The 13,163-nt window shown below is 40.3% G+C and overlaps 1 protein-coding gene and 1 long non-coding RNA gene across 7 annotated transcripts in view; one reads left to right on the top strand and one right to left on the bottom strand.

The window, feature by feature from the left end:
* Positions 1-13,163, top strand: part of sema6d (semaphorin 6D) — a 156,629-nt gene that overhangs the window by 130,761 nt on the left and 12,705 nt on the right. For 3 of the 6 annotated variants that reach the window (XM_055173433.2, XM_055173437.2, XM_055173436.2), the window contains exon 1: positions 6,908-7,617. The exons of 1 other annotated variant lie outside the window; for it this stretch is intronic. The gene's annotated coding sequence lies outside the window, so the exon portion shown is untranslated. Of the gene's footprint in view, positions 1-6,906; positions 7,618-13,163 lie in introns of those variants that run through there. 2 more of the 6 variants (XM_055173435.2, XM_055173438.2) reach the window with 2 other exon arrangements.
* LOC141349677 (uncharacterized) overlaps positions 1-13,163 on the bottom strand; it is a 99,900-nt gene that overhangs the window by 42,595 nt on the left and 44,142 nt on the right. The gene's annotated exons all lie outside the window — the stretch shown is intronic.

The following is a 13,163-nucleotide window of genomic DNA, read 5'->3' on the forward strand; positions in this document are numbered from 1 at the left end:
GGTAAAAACCCTACAGATTTAGCAAAAGGTCCAAGAATGTCAAACATTATGAAGCCAGACACAACACATATGCCTAACATATGGCCGCCTTATCATTCCGAGCAAAACATAATCTTTCAAACCTCCCAAACTTCAAATGCAAAAAATCTTTAAACAAATGACACAAGTCGTCAATATTTCATACTGATGTGATTAAGAGGAACATTATAAATCTGAATCAGGTCCAGTTGTGTACTGATATGGATTAATAGCTTAATCTGATCTAAGAAAAACAAAAGACAGACGTCCCACAGCAAGAATAAGTAAAGTAAGTCCAGCAGAGACAGCTATCAGGACCAGATACACTGCCAAAAATACATGTATATCTTATAATTTTAGCTTGTTTTCCATTATAAATGCTTAAGAATTCTTAAATTAAGATACAATTAATTGATAAGCAAAGTGGCTTAATAATAAATATGACATTTAAGAGGTTTATGCTTAAAACAAGTAAAAATATCTGCCAGTGGGGTAAGAATTTTTTTTAGTTTTCTTACCCCATTGGCAGATACTTTTACTTGTAATTTTATTTTTTAAGTATTAACCTCTTGATTTTCATAATTTAAATTTAAGAAGTCGTAGATATTTATACAGGAAAACAAAACCAAAATATTAAGCAAGACATTCATTTTTTGCAGTGTAAGAGCAGCTAACCCAACCAGCAGAAGACAGACAGAATGACAGAGAATATATAACATTTTCCTGGAGAATGAGATCCCAAAATCCTTAAAAACAAAAATAATTTTACATACAAATTTCATAGCAACGACTCAATAAATAATGAGCTCGAATGTCAGTTCCTGTCTTCAATCTGCTGGCTCACATGAGCGCTGACATATCCCTGTGGAAATTACCAACGGCAGCGGCCATGAATATGATTACGTCTATCTGAGCCTGGGCGATACATTCATAATTAATGCGCGTGTCAACAAAAATCTTCAATTGTTGTCGTCTTAAACCCTACACACATCCAGTGTGCTGTTTCCTGCTGGGATGTAAACATAAAGGGAAAGTTCTGCTCTATAAAAGCGGGCAGAGTGGAAACTGAAGTCACATGCAGGGAGTTTTTAATTATGTTAAAGGGTTTGTGATTGTTTGGAGGTCAGACAGGGACAGGAGACTATGAAGGGAGGGTTCACTACAGTTACAGCTCATTGACCCAGAGTTTAGATCATCTTAATGAGAATACTCTTTAGGACAATCATATTTTTATTGGCTGATATCCTCGTTTAAAGATTCGAGCTGCTGTCAACACCGAGACTCCAACTGAGCCGTGTAATGACCCAACTGGGATCAAAGTACGATTGAGTGTAGCACGTCGAAGGCCGTTTCACAATTACATGAACACAAAGAACAAACTTATGTTCTCGTGGAGACCCAGGCAACCTTGGAAGAATAAACTCGGAAGGACGTGAGGACAGAGAACGCATCTTTGTGAGAAATGTGCTTGTGCTGTGATCTTCAACATCGCAACATTCATAACATGATAAACATAACATTGTTTACAATATTTGCCTGAGGGACATCTCACTCTGGTTTAAGGATCACCATCTCCAGCTTAACCTTGCGAAGACAGAACTGCTTGTGATATCATCTGAACCGAAGAATCATCACAACCTTTCCATTCTGCTAAGTTCCTCGACCATCACGCCTTCCAGGACGGCCCAAAACCTGGAAGTGGTCATTGATGATTTGCTTAGCTTCACGGAGCTTTGTAGATTCGTCCTCTACAATATTAGGAAAATTAGACCTTTCCAAAATGAGCACGCTACGCAGGTCCTAGTCCAAGCTCTTGTCCTGTCCAGACTGGACTACTGCAATGCACTACTGGCAGGGCTTCCAGCCTGCATGACCAAACCCCCTACAGATGATTCAGAACGCAGCGGCAAGAGTGGTCTTCAATGAGCCAAAGAGGGCGCACGTCACCCCTCTCTTTGTCATGTTACACTGGCTTCCTATAGCAGCTTGCATTATATTTAAGGCTCGGCTCCTGGCCTTTAAAACCACTTACTAATACAGTCTTATGTACCCTCTCGATCCCTATGGTCTGTCACTGAGCGACAGCATGTGGTGCCATCTCAAAAAGGGAAAAAACACTAGCGCGTACCTTCTCAGGAGCTGTTCCACAACTGTGGAATGATCTGCCGATTGTGACACGATCTGCTGACTAAAGACTGTAGCTGTCTTTAAGACTCGGCTAAAACCCCATCTCTTCCATCATTACCTCACTTCCTAATAAAGGACTTACCATCTTTCTCTATTCGCTTTCTCTTTATCTGTACATTTCTAAAAAAATAAATAAATTACTAACCAACCCTTGTCTATGTATACTGTGTTGGACTTGATGAGACTATTTCCAGTGCACTTATGTATTGCTATTTGTTGCAATAAATTTCCGTGTTTTTAATCCCTTATTAAAATGTTCACAAGCGTCTAATTTTACCAGCCTTCTCCTGTTACCTCAGCTAAAACGATAATAACAAATAAAAGACTACATGTGAATAACAGACACAAATAATACAATCATAAGACCAAAGAATTCAGGTTTGACATCAGACGCAACTACATTTTGGGTGACATTAACAGTAATATTTCCCATATTTTGTGGGTTTTCTGCTTCATTGTCATTTCTTTAAAGATCCATATTTAAGTTATTGTCATAAAAATCATGTTAAAAATTAGTTATGAGTAGCAACTCCTTCCTCACCCATGGACAAGTCTGCATTCGATGGTTACGTCCAAAATGTTTAATCTGCCTTTGGAGGCAGCATTTCAAGGCTGGAAGGCATCAAGGCACATCCAAATCCAATGTTTGCTATTCTTCATGACTCCTGAGATACCTTCATCATCTTATCCCACAATTCTATGCATATGTGTGCGCTGGGAATGTGATTGGTTGAGTGGCTGATTTAGTGTAAATAAGGTTATATTTTGACTATCACATTTCTAGCGATTAATTAGTATTGTAGTTTTCAAATATGGGATAAGCTATTACAAAGGCTCTCTCTCTGTTTATATTTCAAACAGAATTCCATAAAGTCTGCCTGAATGCGTTTCCCGGAGCTGCCTTTATGCCGCCAAAGTCATTGCCTCAGAAGGCAGCGAGGCAACAAGTCAGCTTTCTTAGGTTTCAGACGCAGCCGATGCATCCTCGATATGAAGAAAAGTACTTCCATGCATTCTCTGTTATTAGCTGTGTCCCAATTCGAAGGCTGCGACCTTCGAAGGACGTATTCGTAACAGGACTGATTGCGTAACAGCAGCGCGACTGAATGCTAGTAAGGCCGTCCCATTTCAAAGGCTGCTTAAAATATAGCCTGTCTTTATTTCTGTGCGCTGCTAAGGATAGAACAAATGGATCCTTCACAGCCGACTATCCCAAGATTCATTGCGTGTGTAACAGCTGAATATAACAGCTGGATATTTTAAAATAAACATTTCAACATTTGTTAAATAAAAGTGTGTATTTAGCAGAAATGTCACTGCTTCATTATTATAAGTTATTTTTGTATTAATATTATTCTGGGTATGTTGCGTATATTTCTATTGTTGATTAATTTGATATACAGTTAGTTAATTTAATCTACATCAACATGTTATATTTTCTAAAATAAAATTCCATATTTATTGTACATAAGTCAGAAACGTTTCCGCTGTGTCCTGCTGACAGGCGCTTTGGGTACGTACAGCAGGTGACGCAACTTATTGATCCTCCGAAGGCTGTGCAGTCTCATTTCAGTTCTTCTCATGGACTTTAAAAAAGGCAGCGACCTTCAAAAAATGAGTCTCACTTTCAAGGACGTGTCCTTCGAAGGACCCAGCCTTGAATTGGGACACAGCTCTTGAGTGTTCTTGAGTATTGGAACCGAACTTTGATAGCTGATGACACAAGAATGCAAGATCGCATAAAACGCATATTGAGAAACGGCCTTATCCATCTTTCAGTTAACAATCCTGGTAAAATTACTAGTCAACATACAATTAATAAAATGTTTACCTTCAATGCACTTTAAGTCAGTTTGGATAAACACCTGCCAAATGTGTACAATTTGATCTATCTATCTATTAAAAAGGTTGCTAACTGTACTCTTAAATATAATAATACAGTCTTGTATAAAGATACACTTTTGTACATTTGCTCTCCGAATGCTCTCGAGGAAATAAGTATCCAAAAACAGACAGAAAGCAGGACTGGTCGTCTGTGGACGAGTGTAATTATAGACTGTTTATTGTGTTCAGCTGTGTGGAGTGTTTTGAAGGGTTGCATGCCAGAGCCGTAAGCCTCAGTAGAAGGAAAGCTCGGGCTTGTCTGAGCCTGGTTAAGTCCCTCACTCTCTCTCTCTCTTTGAGCGACGAACCTTAAATTGCTGAATCATAATCTTCAACGCAAATAACACACCCTGAATGCACGCGATTTTACCAACAGGTCCTGACAGAAGCATGCTGATGGAAGAGGGCGTGGGGTGCGGCGCTGTGGGTCACTGTGCCATTTACGTTTAAGTGTAAAAACAAATCTGCCCTTACTGTGAAAGAATTGCACCAACAATCTTTGACGTTTTCCTCGGATATATGAAACTGATTTATCTAAACAACATCACACAGAAATGTGTCGAGCAGTTGGACTAAAAGGCTCCAGAGCCTCTCGCACAGACACACATGCATTGACTGATTAAGAGCATGAATGTGGCATGCTGCAAGACTGCAAACCATTTGTCACACAAGTGTTGCACTTCCACAGGCCTGTCTCTCTCTGTGTCTGTCTCTCTGTGCCATCTGTGGGGGCTGGTCGGTACTAAATCAGTCCGAGCAGTGAGAGTGGATGGGTTGAGGTGGTCTGCGGGCTGACCCTTCACCCCTCGCCCCCCTAAGAGGCTGGGACCGGTCACCGTTGTCGCTCCGCTGTGGATCTCAGGCATACTGTAACACTAGAAGACAACGACTGACCAGTAGCAGGTAGTTTAGAGATTGTTTGTCCTTCCTGCTAAACATTCAAATGTTAACGAACAGCATTGAGAGTGATAATGGAGGGGTGTGTCACATGTGTGTGTGAGTGTTTATTTATGCATGTATGTGATTGTGAAGGTGTGTGTGGGGGGATGTTATCACTCCAACAACCTTTATACCCCCTGAGAAACAATTTCTTATTAAAAACTTTTCATGCATTTTGTTTTGCTTCTAGTTATTTGGCACATAACATGTCCCTAGATTTTTTGAAGTCTGGTAATTATTGAGGTCATGAAAATGGCATTGATTACAATTACAAAAGAATAAGCAAAATGTTCCTCAAAACAGTTTTGGTAGTATATCATGTAACATATCACATGGTTGAGCCCTTTACAAGCAAGATCTCTTCATTATCTCAAATGAATATCAAGTGATGAGATCAAATGGAGACTTTAACCTACGTCTAGACCTTGGTAGTCTCCATGGTGTCTCCTCTGGCATTTCAGGCGAGATCTTAATAATGTCTCCAACTGTGCATAGACATCAAGTCTGCACTCAAAAGTCTGAGAACTCAAATATTTCTTATTAAATTATTATTGGATCTACACTAAATGATTAGTTTTGCATACTTTTTGTATACTCATGCAATATGACAAAACAAACGCTGAGCAATAATTATAAGTAATGTGTCATATGTGCGGTGCTCAGAACACATTACCATTGTTTTGTTTCATAACAGGAGCATTTAATACACTGATCGTTATATCCACTCAGATTTCACTAAACTGGATGTTAATGTCTGTGGAGATCCCAGTTAATGTCTTCGGAGATGAGAGCATTTTGCAGCAACATTAAGGCACTTATATATAGAACCGCAAGGCTAAATGCTGTTGAATGCAGCGTCTTGACGCTACATAGCTACCAAATCTTCTAATGCTCTCGCACGTTCCCTTTGTTTCACTATCAGTTCCTATGTGTCAAGGTTCACACCCATATACAATACAATGAAAAGTGAATCTGGTACTAATTCACAGAGAAGCTCATATGAGTGCTTTTACAAAATAGTGACTTATAAAATGATATTTTATTAAGTGACTTTTACGAGATAATAGTCTCCCATATTTTTGTACCAGTGATTTGCATAGTAGCTAAGTAAAGTTGATTTTGTGCCATAGCTGCTGTTACAGTTTGTGTATTTGCACTGCGTTGCCATTTTGCACGAATGGATGTTCGGTATGTTTTATGATAACTTTTAAAGCATTTCATTTGTATAGACAGATGCACGCAATAAACATCTCACAGCTGTATTACTGGACAGATTAAGAGAGAATTGTCAAAGCACATCTAACTGAAAACAGATCAGAAATGCTAAAAGTGCATGGGCGCACTGTGTCAAAATAATGTCTTCACTTTCGCCTCAAACTAAAAGTCAAGATTTCCTTCCAAAAAGCACTTCTTAGGAGTGCGGTCCGTTGTCTTCCCTCCCAAAACAGTTCTGTGGAAAAGATTTAACAAGCGGCTTACTGAGCTGGGGGAAGGGATTGGGAACGGAGAGGTGGGGGCCCTCAGGGTCACCAAAAAGTGAGGTCCCATACACACACACAGGAGGTACCAATAGCTTTATTGGCGTCATAAAAAGTGTTTACATTATAAAAAATATTCTTAAACATTACAGATATCTGTATCTATAACCATATATGTATATATAAACAATATAAACGCAATAAAACTATCACACTCTGCCTGGAGAAGAAAAAACAGCAGGGAAAGGGAAAGCAGCCAAAAAACACTTCTACACAGGCTTGAGTGGAGAGAGAGAGAGAGAGAGAGAGAGAGAGAGAGAGAGAGAGAGGGAGGGATAAAACAAGGGATTGGGGGAGGGATCAGTATCCTATTGGTCTGCTGATGGATGGACTCGGGATGGATCGAGTTACACCATTTGCCGTGCATTAGTTTGTTTTCTCCGCGCTCAGCGTACCGAGAGAGACTTTAAGCTTGACTTGGAGTTGTTGCGATCCCAAATAGCGCATCGAAAATCGGGAATTCAGAGTTGAATTTCGAGCGCAAATGCGTCACGAGCGCATGAACCTGTGAAGATGATAAAGAAGAAAATAAGAGAGGAACGAAGAGATCTCCAAAACATCAGAAGTGCTCCTGGTGCCGAGCAAAAATAGAAGTGGAGCTATTTTTATTCACCCTGTTGCCTGTTCACACTGAAGCGGATCGTCGCTGCTTTTAAGTGAAGTGAGGCGCGCGCTTAAAGTTCTTCATTTTGAGGACGCGAGCTCTTAAAGTGGGTTACTTATTAGTTGGTTTGTGTTGGTTTGGACAAGTGAATGACTGGGGGATGGTAGTAGTAGTGGAGGAGAGGGAGGGTCTTGGTGCTATTTGATCGGTGAGCTTTTGAAGATCACAAAGCTTTATCCCAAGGACGAGCTGGACGAGCCCGACGGGCTCTCGGGATTGTTTTGCGTGCGTCGGATCAAACAAACACATGGGGATCTTCTGGGTTTATGGACCGAGCTGCAGACATGCTTTCTGATCTGCATTGGATTTAATAAACGTGAATATCTTGGAATATAACGCGAGGCTCGGGAGTATCGTAGTCTACATGCTCGTTTGGAAAACACTCAGGTAGGATTTACAGTAACCTCTCCTTTTTACGCTCTTTTGTTGCGGAAATGTGTTGTTACATTGTTAAGAGTATACGATTAGTTTCTTGTACCTGAGCTTTTTAAAAAGCTGAAAATGTAATGCAAAGTGATTGTATTGAGGAGTATTGATGAGGAAAAATAGTGCAGTACTGTCACATTTTGTTGCTATATTTTTATTCCAACAAAAGGAAAACGAGGTTTTATAAACTGCTTGTATTATGTTTGTCTTTATTAACAACGAATATGCATAACACAAATGATTTATACTACCTTAAAAGAAACTGATTGTAGGACTTTATAAAATAGTGCACTTTATAAACTCTATAAAAGATAAATATCACATGAAATCATTTATTTAGGATAATGCATGTACGACCCCTCCTGTCCCGTAATGATTCAATGCTATTGAAGTTTAACGAGGAAGATGTAGTGTCACATTCATCTAACCTTTGCCTCCCTTGCTGGCAGTTTTTAAACTGATACGATCTGATATGACAATAATAAACAGCTAACAATATAATAAAAGTAGCATCAAAACAAAGCTATCGAATCTCAGCAGGTTTAAAGAGAGAAAGTGAGCGAGACGTAGATTGTGTTGCTGTTGTTGTGTAAAGTGGGGTTTCGGTGGTCATGCATTAACAGAATCAATTTCCCAGCAAACCCATTACTGACCCAACACTCCTCTCACGGCTCTCTGTTGTCTTTATGCATTAACTGCCAACTCAAGAGATTCGCCACGGGTCCACGGTGAATGCACTGATTCAGGAACAGCGCTTAGCTCAGTTTCCGACACGCAGAAAGGGTTTTGTGTGAACGCTGCTCCACTCGCCGGTACGAGTGAGATTGTTAAGCGCGACTTTTGATGTGCGCTGTTATAAATGCACATTAATGTTTGTTTAGTCAACAGCAGGATGAATGTCTGATGCTGTCGAGAAGCAGCTGTTTTTAGCACAACTGTCCTGTTTTGTTCTGTTCCATGTAAATGCGTAATATTTTCTCGTTTGGGGTGCAGGGGAGTCTGGGTTTTATTTCAGAAATGTTTCCAACAACGTTATTCACGTTTCTGTTGTGGCAAACGTATCTGACGCGTCTACTGACATCATCATGGGTCCAGTTATGTTTTGGGTAGTACTGGAGGTTATTGTGAGGTTGTTTAATTATCGAAAATATCAAAGCCACAGTATTGTCGATGTGTTATGCAAACTGCTGTTAATTTAAGTTGCACATAAAGGAAAAAAAAAGTCAATAAGCCTTAAAAGGAAAAAAACAGTGTTTGCTTTTTGTATCTGCTATTGTTATGTCAAAACAGATAACACCAGTTCTGCCATTAACATAAAGGCAACCAGGGACCTTACCTTAAGAATTGTTGGTTGTCCTGTAAATCCGTTTGCAGTTTAACAGACTAGTGTCCCAAAACATTTATTGTCCCCTTAGGATGGAGGTTGGCATGTAGAGTAGTAATTTCTTGTTTCTCTCATTGCTTCTGTATAGCTCCATGGTAGAGCCTTGCGTTAGCAGCACGACAGGACATGGGTTTGAACCAACACTGTAAAAATTCCTTCTTTATGGAAATAATAAAAAGTGGAATAAATATTTACATGCAAATCAATGCTCCATGTGAGATGTCCCAATTAAATATATTGGAACGGCGAATGATGAAAATGTACAATTAATTTCGACTTTCTTGATTAGTGAGGAGTTGCTCTAAATTATCAAAAATAAAGCTGAATTAACTTAACAACTACTCAATAGTCAAAATAGTTGAAATTAATAGTAAATTCAAATTTTTTAGCATTCACCGTTTCAATCAATTTAATTGGAACATCTCACATGGAGCTTTGATTTGCACGTAAATATTTATTCCACTTTTACAGGAACAAGGAATTTTTACAGTGTGGGTTTAAACCCATGACCTGTCGTGCTCCAATTAATTAAACTTAAAAATTAAAGTGCAACAAGGAATTTTACAGTGCAGGAAATACACATACTGATAAAAAATGTATACCTTGTTTTATTATGGTGCATTCACACAGGTTGTGTAAGCGTTATCATTTCCCATTCACTTTTAATGGATGACGTCATGCATTGCCATACTGAATTGTGGATTCGTCAGCGCCGCGTCAGTGCCGTTGCTTGCGGCAGAAGTTGAACATTTCTCAACTTTTCAAGCGGCAGTGCGTGCGTCAGCCAATCATATCGCCTTATACAAATAACCTAGGCAGAGCCAGCAAATTACGTTTATGGAAGACCGGAGCTTGTGTTGCGGCCACTGTGATTGGCCGTTGGCCAACCTTCAGACAAGACTTCCGTCAAGCGTTAACGCTTATGCCTTGTATGAATGTACCGTTAGGCCTGAGCAATACTGACCACAAAAATAAACATCTCGGTAATTTGGCGGTGAATGGCAGTATACGATAAACATTGTATACATTTATGTGATGTCCCAATCACGTTTATTGAAACGGTGTATGATTTATTTAAAAAAAAAAATACAGCCGTACAACATGCACGCTGGCCAGAAAGCCTACGTCAGTGTACATTTTTGGCAGAGCATCTGTTGCAAAAAAGAAAGGCTCATGTCAAACCATACCGATATAGACGGTATTGTCTCATATCGTATCCCGCTGGGAGAAAATGCCAATATATTACTAAAACTCAATATCACCCAGCCTTACCTTGCAATGCACTTTATTGTTTTGGATAGAAATGGTCAAATGGAAATGGAAGTAGGACTGCTCGATTATGGGCAAAATCATAATCGGGGTTATTTTGACTTTGAAAACATGCATTTATTTAACCTTTTTATTAAGTAAGTGTTGCAATGGGCGACATTTGTCAAAACAGTTGTGCCTTGGAAGTGCTTTACAAAGACATCGGTCCAGCAGCATGCAATTTATATTTTAATCGATTAATTGCACGGCCCTAAATGGAAGTTGCATGTTTCTATTCATTTGGATTTCATGGATGTGTGCAGTCAAATAAAGAGACTGAGGGTTTCAATCTGATGATCAGTGGCAGGATCTGATGATATCGGCACAATACTATAAACAGAGACCGCAACGTTCTGCGGTCCCCCGCGTTTCCTCTTATCTCAAGTGAACCTGTCAACCTTTCTTTCAAGAAAGTCAGATAGGATCTACCTCCTCTGAAACTTCACCGCGAAGTGCCTCAGCAGTTTTTGTGTGCGTGTGTGAATGTAGCCCCTCACAACAGCTGGCCGCATTGTGTCCGGTGCAGTTCTGTTCCCTTCTGTTCAGCCCCGGTCAGGCCTGAGTAACTGATTTAACCTTTAATGCACAGAGGTCCCGGACCGCATGAGGTCTCTATTGTTCTCTTGAAACACACATCCGCACACACCTGCAGGAGACTGGGAGGGATCACAGGTGGGGCGGTTTTGTTTTTGGTCCACGAGCAACAAGTTGTGACTTCTTGGCTCAGCTGTAATCCCACTGTAAACAGCTTTATGTTATGTGGGCGAGCTCTAATCTTAGCGTGCGAGTGTTTCTCTGAGAAGACTCGCATCAGATGTGAAACAACACGTCAAAACTTTTTTTTAAGTTGTGAAATCCACAGATCTGGCTATTTTCACAATTGGTAATCCTTACCAAAATCTTATGTCCCATAACTGTTAAGTAGTATTGTAGATCACATTAACTATATACGTATTGAAGTTTACAAGTTACTTTAAGTAGACACAAACTAAAAGATAAGATTTTGATTAGCAAATAAAATAGATAGTAATGATTTTACAGTGAAATAATAATCTGGCAGTCGTAAACAACTGAATCCCTGTCGTCTTGGCCTGTTTAGGAAACATCCTGCTCTGTTCAGTTTTTCCATATCTCTCACATGTAACCAACAAAAAGCTGTCCTGCCCTCTGATAGCTCTTGTACAGATCTTTGGTAAATACTGTCACACCGCCCAGACCTATCTGACAGCATCTATTTACTCATTTCCTCGCCCTCCTTTTCAGGCCTCGGGCAGAACCGCGGGCGTTTTGTTATGACATAATTCTGCCCTGTAAGAAAGCAAGCAAGTGTTTGTCTCATAAGGTAAACTAAAGCCGGCGCGCTTTCCTCGACGTCACCAAATGTTTTTTTTTTGTTTAGCCCTTGTTGTCACATTTCCTGCAGCTGGGCAACAAGCGCTCACAGGCGGGCACAGGGTGGATCCGCTGCTGGAGGCAATCATACTGGAACAGTTTGCCAACGCAAGCAACGTGCCAGCATCCCGGGAAAGCCGGCCAAAACATCAGTGATTGGCTCGCGTTGAGAAAAGCTGTAATGGAAGTAGCCGCGGAGCGTGTTGCGTGACTAGCTGCCTCTCCCCTCATAGGGCCTGTCCAGGCTTATACACCGGAGGGCAAGAATGGAAAACCAAACCGAGACGTTCAATAGAAAACATGTTGTGCTTGCCGTATATTGAAAAGTAATTCAAGACGGCTGACCTTTGTGTGTCCTTTGTTTCTGTTTTGCATTAGGTTTCCCTCTTGCTCTCTTTACCCGATCCTGATGTTTTTCGTAACGCCAGAATTGCGGTATTATAACGTGTCTCTGACTGTGCTGTTTCAATGAATAATGATTAGACCTCATGAGGAGGACTTTCTGTCTTTGGCTATGAATATATTCCAGGGTGCTGGTTATATCCCTCTCTAATTCCTTGTTTAATATAGAAGCAATGATACGGCACTGCGAAGATGTGTTTAGACCCTCAATGCCATATTAAACACGGCCTCCTGTTGTACACATCACTTCCCAGCCGAGAGCCGGTCTTGCTGATGTCCGCACTCTTGCCTGAATCAAAGATGCACTCGGGAAAAGAAATTCATTTGGAACTTCATTATGATCGGCACATTTTTTGACCCTTCGCCTTTGACATCTACAAAGTGTCCAAACATTAAAGCTTTTAATCTCTCAAGCGCACGGGGCATATCAAACCTCATCTCACCTCAAACTGTCTTGCTATTCCCAGTCTCTCTCTCTAATCTTATTTAGTCTCATTTTGTCTCTTTCTGGTCTCGTATATGATCTTGCATCTTTTTCTATCTCCTCTCATTGCTATTGCTCTCTCTCTCTTTTCAGTGTCGTCTGTTAATTCTTGGCTTTTCCATATCTTTGCTATTGATCAACGCAGTAAGGCACGAAAGCAAATCTCGATTCATGGTGAGCAGAAATTACAATCCATTACGGCAACATAAAAGGCACATATTTCTCTCGGACCTGTGGGTTACATTGTACTTTGAGAACCTGCCCATGCCACTTCTCATTCATCTGATCAATAAAGAAGTGATCAGTCAAAAGCATTGATCGATAATAGCAGGGTGGTAAAGGCAGCATATGCGGGAGCAGGTGTGCCGAACTGCTAATTGCGAAAACGTCAATACCGGATGTGTGCGTGTGTGTGGTGAGAATACGGTCGGGAAGTGCCTCTCTCGCACCGCCAGTCTGTTTGTTGTCTTCATGTAAATTGTTTATATCTGTTCAGGCTTTGCTGGCATGAATAATTTGTGGCTTTATAAATATTTG

This window comes from Misgurnus anguillicaudatus, chromosome 15 (genome assembly GCF_027580225.2).
Source record: "Misgurnus anguillicaudatus chromosome 15, ASM2758022v2, whole genome shotgun sequence".
Lineage (NCBI taxonomy): Eukaryota > Metazoa > Chordata > Actinopteri > Cypriniformes > Cobitidae > Misgurnus > Misgurnus anguillicaudatus.